Below are 17,306 nucleotides of genomic sequence, written 5' to 3' on the forward strand. Positions count from 1 at the left end.
AAAAAAATTTAAGGGGCTGGGATTTAGCTTAGCGGCGTAAGTGCCTGCCTTGTAAGCAGGCAATCATGAGTTCGATCCCTAGTACCGATCAAAAATAAAAAACAAATAAAAATAAGTTTAAAAATTTACAAATTCAGTAAGATTCCCAATATCTTCCTGGCATCAAAAATTATTGTATAGACATGTACTGAACAGGTACTCTGTTTTAAAAACTATTCTAATTATATGAATTCTAAAGCTTAATACAAGCTATCTCCTCCTATTATGTGCACACATCTATTTAAGAGGCTTTTGGCAGGATATTGAAAGTATTGCTACAGAGAAAGATAATGAGGAAATATGGATGCCTGAATTTCCTCCTCAAAACTTTCCATTTTAAATATTGATATTTAGATGGGAAGAAATGATTTCAGTAGTTCTCGAGACTAAACTGTCTGCCAGTGATCTGCCAGAAATGTATCAAATTTGTGAAGTCCTGAGGCAGAATTTAAGACCTTAAAGAAATGAAGGACGAGGAAGCGGTTTCACCCAGTAGCCCCCACTGGAGTCACTCTTCTACCCACAGCAGCTAAAATAACAACTCGCCACCATTTGGAAGCTTTCTGTAATAACAAGGGCTATTTCTCTTCCTTTTGTACTGTGCCATTATCTCCTCACTTTCCTTCTGTACATATTGTTTTGCTTACTTATTTTGTTGAACTGTCTTTATACTTACAGAAGTGTTGCAAAAATGAAACAGAAACGCCCCATAAACCCTTCATTTTGCTTCTCCAAGTTAATGTCTTAGAAACTACAAGTATGAAAACTAAGAATTTAACATTAGTACAATACTACTAACTGTACTGCAGACTTTATTCAGATTCAACCATTTTTATACTAATATCTTTTTTCTGTTTTGGGATCTAATGACTCTCATTGTGTCGCTTTCTATTTGTATTGACACTATATTGCATTTAGCTACCATGTCTGCATAGTTTCTTCTCTGTAACAGTTCCTGAGTCTGTGTCATTCATAATAACGGCACTTTGGAAGAGCATTTGTCAATTATGTTGTAGTACTGACCTCAGTTGGGATCTGAGTGAAGTTTTCTCATGATGAGGTTGTGGTTATATATTATATGTTTTTCACTCTTCTCAGTGAATCATATCAAGTGATACAGGATGTCAGTATTCCTACCTGGTGATGTTAGCACTGAGCATTTGGTTAAGGTGGTGACATTCTGGTTTCCCCACTATAAGGCTGCCAGTACCTCCTATGGGTCTCCTTTATTTTTTTATATTTCATATTAGAAATTTATTCCTTTTCTCCCATCCTCTCAGGTCCTTTTTACATTGAGGGTCAACCATGACCTTAAAGAAGATATATGCCAGAGCACTGGAGATTTGAAAGGCCCAAGTACCTCAGAGTGAGACAAACAAATTGTAGGTGTTATCTACCCTTTGACAAACCTAAGCTCAGACCAGCAAAACAACAGAGAGAATCCAAACATGGATCTATTCAGGAACTGTCAAACTTCTGGACTCTGATATCATCATCAAACTATATTCTCTGCTTCATTCAATTCTGTTTTTCTGTTTAAATTCATTATGTTTACAGGGTTTTTCCACACATAGGGTTGAAGACTACTGACCAATAGTTCCAGATTTAGATCCTTTCAACCCAATACCACTCAAGATAAGGACATTTCCATTTTGGAGATATCTATAAACCAGTTCAGTGAATTATTTCATTTGACTACTTATTCTTTTTTTTTTTTTTTTTTTTTTTTTTTCTTTTTTATCGGTACAGGGGATCGAACTCATGACTGCCTGCTTGCAAGGCAGGTGCTTATGCCGTTGAGCTAAATCCCCAGTCCCTAACTACTTATTCTTTACAGGATCCTTGCTGAAACAATTTCTATGGTAAGTGGAATGGTCTACTCTACCAGCTGATTTTTATTTTTCCTTCTATTGAGTTTTGTAATCTTTCACAATAAACTTGCATTACTCGACACTTTAACTGGTAATTAAATAAAATAAATATATTTTATCAAGTTTATTGGTACAATTTAGATATATGTAATGATCACATTCATCATAGTAAACTTGTAGCTGTGTATGATTTATCTTAGTTCCTCTTTTTTCTCCCATTCCTTTTCTTCAACCATTCCTTTCCTTATTTACAAAGCTTTGTTTTCATCTTATCCCTTTTTCTCATTTTTTTCCTTTCCCTTCCTACTTTCCCCAAATTAAATATATTTTAAGTGAAAAAAGTATAAAATTCATTATAAAAATCTTATCAATGCTTTGAATTTCTCTTTTAATTTGACTCAGAGAATCACATACGCTGTTTGATGTTCTCTAAGTTAGACATGATTAGGAGTCCTTGTTGATGTATCATCTTCTGGGAAGTACCAGTGCAGCCACCACTGACAAAATCCATGAGAGGCGGTAGTGAATGTCAGGACTTCAAGCAGGGACCCTAAAGAGCAGAGTTTCCCAACCGGGTCTTCATGCCATGATTCTGGAGGCTTTCTTTCCTCTCCTCCATCCCAATGTACCTTACCCTTATACACACAGTTTCACTTCTGCTTAAAATGCATTTATACACAAGGACCACGTTTTTAAATCTCCTTGTTAAAGAGAGAGTAATATTTATCAAAGAGAAAATCTCATTAGAAATTTGAGAAGCAAGATAATCTACATAGAACCTTAGATCAGTTGCAAAAGTCCTTAAAACTGTTACCTAGCTGGGAGAACCATCTAGGCAGAAAATAAGTATATAACCTATACAGACTAAAATAATCCATAGGCATACAATTTGGAAGTTTCTGGAATACAATATTTCAAGACTCACTGACATAATAATAACTCACTAGAAATTCCTCCACCAAACCATTATATAAGGAATGATACAAAGCCAAGAGAAACCATTAAGAAAAGATTTTAACAAGCACTACCAATGCATAGGAAGAAGACTATAATTTCACCAACATATCCAGTGGTTTTCATTAAATCAAAACCAGAATGGTAACAATCCTAGACCTCAATATTTCAGTTTAAGTCGTATCTCCAACTGAAAAAATCTAGATTGTTCCTAAAGTCAACCAGAGTTGCTAAAACATGTTGTAAATTTGAATAATGCATGGACAAAATAGATAATTTAGTCTTAAAAACATAAACGGCATTGACTGTTAGACTTTTAGTCAACATTTGCTTCTCCCTCCAAAAAAAAACCTAACTTAATACACTCTCACATATTATTATCCTATATTCATTCACACATTGTTAGTAGTTTTGTGTGATAAATTAATCTAGGCTCTGAGATCTGTTTCATGTTTTCTATTATGCACATATATGTTTGATCAGTGAAAAATACATACTTGATGCTCAGAGATCAAATATATCTGTGTTATGGTTCAGTCAAATTTCCCTGGCTAATTCCATAATTACTTAAATATAATTAACTATTACTTAAAATAACTTTAATTAAAAATCATAATTAGCTAAAAGGGCACTGTGATTTTTTTTAAAAGGTTTCACAAAAAATCTTTTATTCTGCATCTATCTCTTTGGATGCAGCAGACTCATATTACTTTGAGCTCTTTTTCAGGAGAGAAATAGAACTAAGTTAATCACCATCATAAAACAACATTGAATTAACTTCATTTTCATTACTCTAATTATCTAGACATTAAGTTGCAAGTGACTTCTGCAATACTGTTTATTGACTTTTATGAACTTACCTAAAATCCGCATAGTAAATAAAATTCCAAATGCAGAAGACAAGCACAAAACTATGTTCTTAAACAGGCATTTAGTGGTAATAATTTTGAGGCTTTCTCTAGTAACTAGACAAAAAGAGGTAGAAGATGCCCCAGAAACAATCACATTTTTCTTATCCCAGAGATATGAGTGATGTTCTAGAGTACAGGTTTAGAAGAGATAATGCTGGATTTACGTCTTGGATCTTTTTTGAATTCACAATGAAGTTACATAAGGCCTTTTAGCTTTAATTTTCTCTAACTTTCTTTTCTTTAAAATAAGAACGATTATACTTTCAAAATGTAATGTGAGGACTCTAAAATTTGCCAAGTATCCAGAACTCAGATACCCCAAAACTGGAAATATCATCTGCCTAATCCTCTATTCTCTCAAATACCAGTTTATGATTCAGAATGGCTTTTCATCCTTGGGACAAAATACCCGACACACCAACTTAAAGGAGGAGAAGTTTATCTGGCTCCTGTTTTTAGAGGTTTCGGTTTTTGTATGGTCAGCACAGCTACACAGAGAACAGCTCCTCATGCCCTGGTGTCCAGGAAGCAGAGAGTGCAGGGAGGAGCTGAAGAGGGAGATGTCCCCTTCCAGGTCCCCCACACGTACACCTGCCTCTTCTGACCAGACCCCACTTCCTAACATCATCACATTTAGCTATGATACCCCATTATCCAATGGCCATTTATGAGGCTTTGGGGAGACATTCAGATATAAATCAGAACATTCAGTTCCTTGATCCCAAAAGGCTTGTGCATATCTCTTTATGGAAAATGTATTTGCCCTATCTCTAGGAGTTGCCAAAGTCTTTAAATTTCCACCATTGCTAAAATGTCTAAAGTCTCTTCTGAGATAATGCAAATTCATAGCTCCTCTATGGAACTCCTCTAAATATCAAAAATAAGTTAAACACGTCTAATACACAGTAGTACAAGATAAACAAGATACAAAACAATGGGACCAAAATAAGACCAACTCCAACAGCCCTGGCTTTGCTCATCCCTGGTGACTTTTCTGTTACCTGGATGCCAATTCACATATACTCTCATTTTTCTTACTGTCCTGATCCCAAATATGCGGTTTCTTTTTAAGGCAATCTTTTCAGAAACAAAACTCTTGTCTGGTCCAACTTTAAAGGTCCTAACTTTACAGGGGCTTCCTTTCTGATGAACTCAAAACTTTTCAAATCAGTCAGTCATGCCATTTGCTCTTGATTTTCAAGGAAGAACTGGCTAGAATTCCCCAGTAGTACTCACGCCACAGCCTCAATATTAGGATGCCTTGAAATCTCTTTCAGGCAAAGAGTTCAAAGGAACAAGGAAGAGGGAAAAGTGTGGGAGATGAATTAAAAACAAGAGCAAAAAGAATTAAGATATATTATGTACATTACCAACACCCCACAACAATTGTTGTCATCATGTACTACAAATATGTGCCAAAAAGGAAGAAAAGAACTCTCCACCAGATGAGTTCATCATCCTTAATCTCAGGCTCCTGTAAAGTCTCAGACATGAGAAAAAGTAGAAAATTTTCTGCCAGAGCATAGCACACATGGCCTGGAGTCCAACCTCAATGAAAGCCTTGTTTCCAAACTTCCTGAGCCTGGTCCTTCTCATCTGCTTTTATTATCAGTGTTTTGGTTTTCTAAACCCTGACCGAAATCTCTCATCAAACTCAGTTTACAGCCTTATAGGGCTTCTCCACTCAGTATTTCCAAATTACTCCTGCAAACCAGTTCTAAAGACTTCTGAACTAGCAACAATCCTTCTCTGATACCAAAGTCTGTCTGAATCACTTTCTAATTGCTGGGATATAATACCTGATACCCACAACTCAAAGGAAGAGAGGTTTACAGTTCATGGTCAGTGTTATGGTTTATACATTGTGTCAACTTGAGAAGGTCAAAAGTTTAAGTGATTCAGCAGGGCGCCAGGGTCCCTAGTTTGTAACCTCCTCAGACTGCATGAGAGAAGAGCACCCCGGAGGTGTGACTGCTACATACCAGGGCATGCAGCCTGCATACAATAAAAAGCAAATCGGGAGGGACTGATTGCTGGTGCTTTGGAGGAGCTTCAGTCTTCGCCTTTAGCTTGGACTCTGGCTGTTCAGCTTCTGCCTGGGACTCTTCAGCCATTGTCATAGACTTGAGTGTTCTGTCATAGATTCTTCAGTGTTCATCATAGATCATCTGCCTCCTCAGATGGATTTGCACGGGACATTGCAGTAAGCTCCAGCCCTTGGGCTGCACACTTCAGCCTCCAGTGTAGACACCCTCTGCATACTTCCTCATCCAACTTTGTGGCTGACCATCATAAGCCAATCTTGTAATTTCTTATATATTTGTTTATCTCGTGTTAAATCTGTTTCTCTAGTCAACCCTGACTGATAGTTAGCTGCCTCCAAGGAAGGGCAGCATGGCAGAGAGACATAATAGAGGAGAAAATCCTCACTGCATGGCCTCCAGGAAATGGAGAGAAAGGGGGAGGTATCTACCCTTCCTGCTCACACTCCACAAAGGGCCTCTTCAGGTCCGCTATACCTCCTCACACCACATTTAGCTATAATGTCCCCATAATCCCCTTTCTAAAACCCCACCTTAGAGTGCAGGAGATTTTAAGGAGACACCTAGTTATAAATCATAACAGTTTCTAAAATAGAAACTAAAAAAGTAGAAATGACCAAAGGATCTCAACTAAATTAATACACAGAAAATTATTATCAGGGAGAAAAATGCCAACCATTGATTATCCCATTTCTTACGATATTTTTCTGTAAGACGCTCTGAAGCAGTGGCTCTTCTTGGTCTAGGGTCGATGGACCACAGTGAAGCTCAGAGTTCTACAGATATGTATAAGCTGTATGTAAAATCATGAAACTACAAGTTGGATGTGAGCATGTAGTCTTGGTGCACATCATTTTTTCTGTAAAGGTTATAGATTTCATCAGATTCTTACAGATCCATGCCCACTGATCTAGAAGACAAAGTTTGAGTAATGTAGTCAAAACAAAACAAAACAAAAACCTCTCTGACATTACCACTACTGAGCTGCTCGCTGTCTTTCTCCTCCATACAGCATATCTGTGTTTCTCTCCTGATCCCACAAGTCCCTTTATGCGTGGGACTCTCTCCTTTCCAGCTGTCCCTAGATTCTCACTGATTAATATTCATATGAAGAGTCACTTTTCCCAGAAGCCTTCCCTGACATAACTATCAACACCCATTTTCAAAATCTGGAGTACCTCTTCTGAGCTACCATGATGAAGATGAGTTAAGTCCCAATATATATCTACTTACAGTGGACCTGAATATATCTGCATCATTGCTTTAGTAATTCTCATTATTATTGCCTGCTTACAGTTCTTGACAAAATCACTTAGTGAGAAGCCAGGTGATTTTCTTTGACATAGTAGAGTGCTAGTTCATAAAAGCCAATCAATAAGTATGTATTAAATAAATGAATGATGTGTCATTGTGATTAAGAGCACTTAGCTTCAGTTTTACAGTACGCAGCTGCCCATTCCAGTTCCATTAATGGGCTTTGGAGGAATCTCCTTTCCAAGCTCTATTTCATCTTCAATAAGAGAAATCATGTAATCTAGCTGATCAGAGCATTAGCAAGATAATACATGCAAAGATTGTCGAGTGTTTAGTAGATTCACAAAAATAGTGGGAATATGGAAGTGTATGTGCACATATATGTTTGTATAATTTCATGCTCTGTCAACAGATAAATTATTATCAGTTTTTTGTTATATCAGAATACATTGCTATTTCTTGGAGATATTTAAGAAGAAATCTACAGTATCTTGTGTCATGGACAAGATCAAGAATAGAACAAGAAAAACCTGGGGATTTTTGGCTTCTATTATTAATCTACTACTGTACTTTGTAGATAAGAATCTGACCAAATGGATACATTTTTTGAACTTCAGTTTCCTCAGTTAAATACTAATGTTTCCTAATGCAACACCATAGAGCATCTGGTCTGGGTATTTCTCCCTTGCATGAAAACTGTGAGTTTGATTCTGCACACACACACACCTTTTCTTGAACCCAATTTTGGGCCTGCTGGTAGCTGCATGAGCTGTGACACTGTGGTATCCACAGATATCACCTCTCTTTCGGAGCAGATAAGAGATGAGAGTAGGCAGCCTAGCTCCAAGGCCCTAAATTACTGATTTTGTCACTATTTTATCATTCTCATTCTATCCAGTGTATTAGGAGACAAGGAGAGTATTTAAATGAATAATTATGGAAGAGGATTCAATGAATTAATTTAAGGACACAAAGGACAGGAAAGTCTGTAATTCTTTTCCTGTAATCTCATGATTTCTCTCATGCAATGATAATAGAGGACATTATAGCTCTCAAATCAGTCCAGCGACACTTCAGGGCATTTTTGCAATTCTTTCTCCATGCTTTTAGAGCTTCTGATTTCTCAATTCTAAAACAACTTGGCTTCAGAAGACTTTTGATACATTTTTCCATTTCAGGTTTTAACTAGTGAATATTAATCTTAAGCCTATAAAATATAAGAGTACAGTTCCTTGCTTGTTATCATAATTTGCCCCTGAAAAATGTCCTGCAACAATATGTTAAGGATCCTGTCATCTGTGTATCTTCACTCCTTAGTGTCAGCTGTCTTGCCTGAGGTGAGAGTGTGAATGGAGACCCCAGATTAACTGCTTGTCTTTTTTATTCTTTTCTACATCTTTGTCCTGCATCTTCTTTCTGAGACTGGTGAAACAGATTGAGTGACTGCAAGTGCTCCTGCATTTATTCTTTGAAAAAAATACAGATGTTAGCATGGGAGATGCAATATCAAGAAAAGCAAAATTTTCTGATAAGTGACTTACAATCCAGTTGGGAAGACAGATGTTAATCAAGCTATCACATTAATAAATCTGTAATAACCCAATGTCATTTTGTCCATGAAAAAGGGAGAAGTGCATATTTGAGATAATATGGAAATGTTCAGCCTAAATTTCAGTAATGATGTTAAGTAACAGAATAAGAAAGAGGAATCGATAGCACTACCTTCCTGTGAAGATTAATTTTATGTCAATCTAGCCAAATTATGGTACTCAGTTAGCCAAACACTAATTTGAGTATTGGTGTGAATGTATTTTTTTAGAATAATTAACATTTACAGTCAATGGCTTTAAGTAAAGCATCTAACCTTCCATAATATGGGAGAAGCTCACCTAATCAGTTAAAAGACTTAAGAAAAAAGACTGAAGTTTTCCAAAGAAGGACTTTTGCCTCCAAACTTAACAACAAAGAATTTCTACCTGAGTTGCCAGCCTGTTAGCATTGGCATTTAAGTATCAGTCCCATGACTTCAACATCAACTCTTACCTCAACTTCTAGCTCAATGGCTTGCTTGAAGATGTTGAAGGTGCCAATTTCTACAATTACATGAACCAGTTATAGAATAAGGTTGTATTTCTCTAGGGAGCCATAATACATTATTGTATACACCAAAATGCATGCACATACCCAGCTGTATACCCACACACATGTGCACACATACACAGTCCATGGCAAAAACCAAAAATCCAAAACCTAAACTTCAAAATTCTGCTTTACCTTAATTTCAAAAATTAATTTTGGCTCTTTTCAGTGGTGGATACTTAACAAACATGGTGTTATGGATTGAGAACTGGTGGTCAACTTAACGCCAGCTGGATTACATCAGCATGGCACTGGGTGAAGATGCTCCACGTGAGGAAAGTTGCCAGGATAAATAGGTGGAGAAGAAAGGAGGTATTGAGGGTTGAGGCGTTAAGGAGGCATTGTGGGTTCTCCTACAAGTTGCTGTCTGAGCTGTTGGTTCTCCTGGAGAAGCTTTGGTCCTCACATCGAGCATTGCTTCCTGGCTCCGGAGGGGAAAACATGTGCTGCTTGGTCTCCGGGATGAACTCGTCACGCTTCCTGGCACGTACCCGACTGTGCTTGTGGTCGGATGAGCTCGGGGCCTCCGTGTCACTGAGGATGGCTGTGGTGCCTTTCAGGATAGCCCCGGTCTTTGTTGTGTGACTTCTCGGCTCCAGCGTAAAACCCTCATCCCACTAGCACAGCTCCTTCATCCTGCTGGCATAGACTTTCTAGCTTCTACCACTGACCCCTGGGTCTTCCCGGCACGAATCCGTAAGAGAGACTGGCGTGAGTCCTTCTCGTGGGCTCTGGACCTCCAGCTGGACTCATGGGAGGCACTGTCCTGAGCTCTGGATTTTTATCTGGACTCATGTGGGACATTGCCTTGGGGTTTAGGCTCTTGACTAAATAATCTATGTCTTTGGTGTTGCGGATAGATTCCTTGCATTTTCCTGTGTTAACTTCCGGTGACCATTATAAAAATATTATAAACTCCATGTCCTGAACCTAATTGTTCTCTGTGTACAAACCCTGACTACAACACATGGGAAAACAGTTTTTTAGTAAGCTGAGTCTGAAAATTGCTATTTTCTCACAGATTTAGCTGAAGCCCTAAACTAAGAACCAAAGTTCTGAAGTACTCCAAACAAATATGCCAAAACACCTAGATGCTAAAAGCTGCCTCAAAGCTACAAGTTATACTTACTCTCTATCTCCAGGAAATAGAAGAGCAAAGACTGTTAAGCCAACATTACTTCACTAGAGTTGGAGAAGTGAGGTATGCTGAAATGCTTTCCCATTCTACTGCTAATTCAAGCTAAACTAAAGGGCTTCACGAGAACTGCCCAGAGAGAGCTGGCCATGTAATGCTGTTACTTAAAAGTCAAGTGGCGAAAGTCCAAAGGTGAGCAGGTAATGATAGGACTTTGAAGAAAAGGAAGATGCCACGAAGGTGACCTGAACTTCCAGAATTGTTGGGTCAGGAAGTCAAATGTACTTTATGGGTTGCATGAGTGCTACTGAGAGGGGCCAAAAATCCATCACTACAAATGATTTTGACTCAGAAGTCAACTTTCCAGTGCGCAGATCTTATAGCAGGAAGTGAAATGTGAACAAAGTGAGTCAGGAAACAATGAAGTGTTACCCTAAGGTTTCAGCCTGAGGATTACCACTTACCCCTAAATTTGCAGTTTTTATCATCGTATAAGGAACCCAGAGTAGAAGCTGTCTCTGTGACATCATCTCACAGAGGTGACCTGTGTCGGACAACACTACGCCATCAGATGAGTAAGTCTTTTATCATTTCTTCCAGCTCCTGCTCCCTCTCTGATTCTGAAGGACTTGGAAACAGCAGAGAAGGGAGGCATTAGGACAAACATGTGAGCCCTACTCCCACACAAGGCTTCTGAGCTTGGGAGGATGAAAAAATTCAGACAAACTGGACTGTACTTCTTTTTTTGATACATGAAACACTGCTAAAAATTTACAGATCTGTCACATACTAAAAAAAAAAAAAACTCACAATTCTACCCTAAAATAGTTTTGTCCTCTTTGTGTCAAACTTTACTCCACAAAAGTGTAGCTTCCTTGGCTATTTTTTCTACTAAGTCTGTGTCCCAAATTGTCACCTTATTCAAGTTTTCTAGACCAAATGACTTTGTTATAATTCCATCTTACCCTAATATAACATAAGTTTAAAAACACATTTAAATAAAATATAGTGTGATTTTGAAGCAGAGATATAAAATGATTTTTCTGCATGATAATAATTATGTCTGAATATGTAGGGCCATTAATAAAAAAAGAGAAGGTATTATTCATGTTTTTAAATCGGGAAACAAAACTAAAAATGACCATTTCATAAAATGTTATAAACAAACATATTGTAGTGTTGTAGTTAATAAAAACACATGAACTCTTTCTTAACAGAATCACTTCAGAAAAATGCACATAGCTTCATACTCACACAAATTAATAGGTGCTTATATTATTTATGCAATAAAGAATAGGATAGATAGATAGATAGATAGATAGATAGATAGATGATAGATCAATCTTTTAGGACACTGTTTTGAACTATGACAGATTCAAAGTTCTGAAAACATGACATTTAAATAATGGTACAATGAGTATAAATTGTGAGTTTAGGAGTAACCAGTAATCCTTTCAATTAAAATATGACAACAATAGTTACTAATTTGTGTAGCCCTTTAAATCTCATTTGAAAAGCATTGGACAATGAAGCAGATCATCTAATAATCATGGCTTTCCCATTATAGTTAGGATACTTTATTTAAGCTATTTAATCTTCCTCAGTTATTATTTTACTCATCTATATAGTGAATGATTAGATGAGACAAAGCTTAAATTATCCCTGAATATATTTGCCATTGCTTCCATAAGTCAGTCTATTCTTCAGTCCTTCCCTTCTTAAAGTTACAATTTATGCATCTTAACCCTCCCTTCCCTGTTCCTATGGCAAAGGACGTTACATGGCAGAAACAGGAAGCCAGGAGGTTTGCAAAGAATGGAAATCGAACCTCAGCATCACCTGTCATGGTATTTACTAGTGCTGATTTGTTCATTTTCCAGTTTTCATTTTACCTCCTATGGGAGAACCCCCAGAAAATGAACTTGCTTAGATTTTCTCCTTCAGCTTGCTAGAGCAGAAATGCCAGAAAGTCATTTTCAGGTGGAGTGTGTCTCCCTGAAGCACTACAGACATCTTGGGCAGCTTGTCTCCAGAGGACCCAAGCAAGGCTCTAAGGATGTGAGATGCAAAGTTGTCCTAGGAGGGCAGGTAGGAAATGAAATGCAACCAGACCCAGTGTCTTCTCTATTTAAAAAGAAAAACCTATAAATTCTATACAGTTCTGAATAATTTCAAATGCAATTTCAAACTGGTGCATCTTGTTTAAAATTTTTTAAAAATGGATGCAAGTATTTTTATCAAGCCAAGTACGGTGGCATATGCTGTGATCCCAACATTAAAGAAGCTGAGGCAGGATGATCATTGTGAGTTCAAGGGTATCTTTCTCTACCTAATGAGTTTAAGGTCAGCCTGAGCTACATAGGAAAGACTCTATCCAAAAGATTTGTGTTAAAGGAAAAAAGACAATTTCAAAGTAAGAGGAATAAAAGGAAATCAGTGTACTGTATATCAAGCCTTATTGTGAACTACCATATATTAAAAGCAGTAAGATATTAAACCAGAGAACAGGAAGCCCAAAGTAGAACTCTGTGAACTTGGTGTTTGCATGAACAAGAGAAGCATCATTGCAAATAAATCAATGAAATATGAATAACTCAATAAATAGGACTTAGATAATTGACTAGATATATCAAAAAAGAATCATTCTCTGCTGCCTCAACCCAGGAAAAAAATGAATTCCAGATAGCTTAAAATCCAAAACATGAGCACCAAAATCTTAGATCATTTAGGAAAAAAAAATAACTATTTTCAATACTGGAGATTAAACCCAAGTCCTTCAGATTGCCCCCATCTTTTTTTTTTTTTTTTTTTTTTTTTTTTTGGAAATGTCTAAGTCACTAAATTGCCCAGGCTAGGATTGAACTCATGATCCTCTTGCTTCAGCCTCCCGGAGTACTAGAATCACAGGCAGGTGCCACCATAACTAGCTCAGAATATTATTTTTTTAGAGGCCAAGAAACTGAGTCATAAAGAAAAAGTTTAAAAATTTAGACTACATTGAATCTATGAGTTTCTGCACATTAAGTAGCAATATGAAAAAAATCAGAATATAAGCCTTAGCCTAAAAGAAGATGGTAGACAATTTAATCTAGAAGGGAATATCCAGGAGAAACAGAGAAACATGAGCATGCTATGAAAAGACAAGCCACAGCTGGGGCTTTGGCTCAGAGACACAAGCTGCTGCCTGGCAAGCTCAAGGTTGTGAGTTTGATCCCCAAAAACTTCAAATGATCGATAAACGTGAAAAGATGTTTAAACTCATGAGAAGTCAGAAATATATTTTTAAAACTGAAATAAGTTGCCATTTCAAATCCATCTCAAATCAACAAATGTTGAGAAGGTTACGGAGTAATAATAACAACTCATAGACTACTATTGGAAGAAAACTTAGGGAAGTCACTCTGAATAGTAATTTGATAGTACCTAATGAATCTGAATATGCACAGGTTGTATTTACCCACGTAATTCACTGGGATGGATACTAGGACCAAAATCATAAAAGTAGAAAAGTTCTGAAATTTGAGGAAAACAAAAATGGATTCACTTTTGGAGTTCCTGTGAACACTGAATGAAATAAAATACTCCGTGTGGCCCAAGGTGCTCTTTAATCTAGCTGCAAGCTTTATTTCCCACTCAAATACAACTCCACAGGTGATAAAGATCACTGAAGACTGATACACAGGAGGAGTCCAGCTTCAGGGGTTCAGACTCTGGACAGAGACACTGCTGAATGACTAAAATGTGAAGAGTGACTGGATCCAGCAGGCACTGGGAAAGACCCTCGGGGCAGCAGCGATTGTTCTGTCTCTGTATGATGCCGCAGAATTGACCCTTGATGACAGGGTGGGGAAAGGACAAGGGGACAAATGACCTGCAGCAAACCACCAGCAAACGGATCACAGTACAAGAAGCTGAGTGATGAGACCGTGCCTGTGAAAGGGTTGTCCAGTGTAGGTCATATCACTAGAAAAGCTCACTGGCAAATATTAAGAAGAGGAATTAGGTGGTTTTAAGAGACTACTATAACCCGCCTGTTGCTGACTGTGACTTCCTTTTAATAAAGCTTTTCTCTTACTAAAGTGTTTCACTTCTTGTCAACAGGCTTTTGTGACAAGGCTTATGTAAGTAACAATGGCTCATTCTTACTTGCTTGTTTTTCATTGTCTACACAGCTCCTAAGAGAATAATCCACAGGGAAAAATACATCGCTTTTGAATAAATGGCAGTGCAGTGAAAGACATACAATCCTATACAGTACCCACTTCCAAAGCCACTTCTTAAATGAATCAAGCTCTGTTGCTGGGATTTAATGATGGCCTTTATGGAGCTCTACAGCCGAAAGAATTCAAAAATAGTAAAAGATTTCTTTTTACAAATTATTTTTTATTAATTATACATTATATTGTTGAGAAGAGTCAATCATGCTCTTTTTCTCTTTAAAACAAAAGAGCATGTGCTCTACATATATATATGGCATTCTCAAATGAAATCAAGTATATTAACAAGTCTTTTAAGAATAATTCTATATTGCTGGTCAGGTAGAATAATACAAGTAACTCAAATAGTTATTTTGTATTTCTTTCTCTCTTTATAATATCTAGAACTGAAAGAGTATCTGGCATGTTTTTTCCCTAAATGTATCATAAGGAACCATCTATCTCATTTACTAAATTCTAATTGCTAATTTCTATACAGTACTAAAGGTAAAATTGATTTTCTTCTTAAATTCCTGGTGCTACCTTGGCTGGTATTTTCTAGGTCCAGGAGTTACTGTTATAGGAAAGAATAAAACAGAAAACACAGTGTTAGAGAATTGAAAAGCAGTGTTCAACCATATTGCTTTAGTGAGACAAATTATTACTTAGAATGAATGCAATTTTTAAAATATTATCACAAAATTTGGTAACACGTATTTCTCAATAGTACATTTAAGAAGAAAATCAATTTTACCTTGAGTTTGTAAACACATAATTGGTAAACAAATAATAGATGATAGATTTCTTGTTGTTGCTGTTGTTTGCCTTGTTTTGTTTTGTTTGTGAGACAGGTATGTAGTGCAGGCTGCCCTATGAACTCACTAAATAGCCACCTGGCCTCAAAATCACAGCAGTCCCCTTGCCTCGGCCTCCCCAGTGCTGGGATTACAGGCATGGATTACCACATAGGGCTTGATGATAGATTTCTGAATGGTCCATTTTGAGGAAACGTTCTTCTTCAATGACATGTAAAATTCCAGAACTAATAAAATATCAGTTCTTGTAGGCATAGCAGGGCTTAAGTTTTTGAAACTTTGAATATTTCATCCAAATCCACCTCATAGATGATTGAGGTAAGGAAATGGAGCATATCTTGGAATTCATTCATTATGCATATAATTCATGCATAGTTAGTGACGTGACTACTGTTAATGTCATAAAATACACAACGTGCTAGTACTACTATGGAAAACACACAAAAAATGGTTTAATTTGTTTCAGTTTTTTATATATGTATTTTGCTCTATTATTGTTCTTAACCTACCACCACATTGTTTCTGCTGTTATTATAAGAGGGAAAAAACACACACGCCTCATATATATAGTAACTCCTATGCCTTTTTTCTCTGCTTTTTGTCTCTTAAGTAACCACTTTAGCAAAATCACAAAACGACTTGTGCATGTAGATATTTTCCTTCAAAATCAAACTTTCTAGAAACACTAAGAAAAACAAGAGTATCAGTATTAGCATCACATTTAAATACATTAGAAGAGTTCATCACAAAGTGAATCAGCAGCACCATGATTACCTTTCAAAATTGCTAATATAATTCTATAAAAAAATGGCTGTCATTTAAATTGCCTCTCATTTGTCACCATGAAATCTAACCCATCGGTGTCATTTCTATTAGAAATTGTTGCTTACACTGAGAGATCACATCTTTGGAAGTGAATGTAACTATGTAAGTAAAATTTTACTATTCCTAGAACTATTTTCTTCGGGGGGGGGGGAATACTTTCATGAATATCTAAAGGAAATTATTTTACATTTCTGTTCTTATACACTTTCCAGGTAAAAGAAAAGCAAAAGTTTGCAGTCTCAGCACTGGATACAGAACATTCCCCTGAGAATGTAGCTCAGTGGTGGAGCACTTGCCTCAAACACATGACAACCTGGCTTCACTCTCCAGCACTGTAAATGAAACAAAAAAAATTAATATTTAACTCTCTAGATTTTTTACTTACTGAAGACTGAATAACTGTTTTATCAAAATAATACATAAATATGACTTTAAAACAAAATATGCAAAATTTTTGGATCAACACATTCTGTGCCATCTGTGTTTTTCCAAAAAGAACTTTCTTAGTCCATTTTCTGCTATTCCTAACACAATATCACAGATCGGATGAATTACAAAGGAGGAAGAGGGAGGAAGGAAAGGGGAAGGGAGGAGAAAGAAGCCAGACTTTACTGTAGCTCGCAGTTCTGTTCCAGGTCAGGGAGTCTGCTGCATCTAATGACAGTCTCCCTGCTGGCAGTGTCCCAGGATGGCACACAGAAACAGGTGGCAAGAGACAGAAAATGCACGAGATCTAGCCAACCTGGCGTTTGTAGTAGACTCAACCTGAAGATAAGCTTTTACAATTAATCCATTAATTACATGAATAGATTAATCCATTTATGAGGGTAAATGCCTGACCATTTCCTAAAGATATTACCTGGTACGACCTCTTTTTTTTTTTTTTTTTTTCCTAAGAGACAAACTTTTGCTGTGTTTCTGACTCCAACTTCTGGTACAAACGATCTTCCTGCCTCACTTTCCTGAGTAGTGAGAGCTCTAGGCACGTATCACCTCACCCAGCTAACCTCACCTTTCATAACGGAATTCAAATTTCCGCGTGGGTTTTGGAGGGGCAAACGATGCTCATACCACAGCAAGAGCTTTCACTAGAACTTTTTGTTTTGTATAGAAAATAATTTTAAT

The sequence above is a fragment of the Cavia porcellus genome, unplaced genomic scaffold (assembly GCF_034190915.1).
Source record: "Cavia porcellus strain 051 isolate PalLab524CR breed Dunkin Hartley unplaced genomic scaffold, mCavPor4.1 scaffold_21, whole genome shotgun sequence".
In the NCBI taxonomy this organism is placed as follows: Eukaryota; Metazoa; Chordata; class Mammalia; order Rodentia; family Caviidae; genus Cavia; species Cavia porcellus.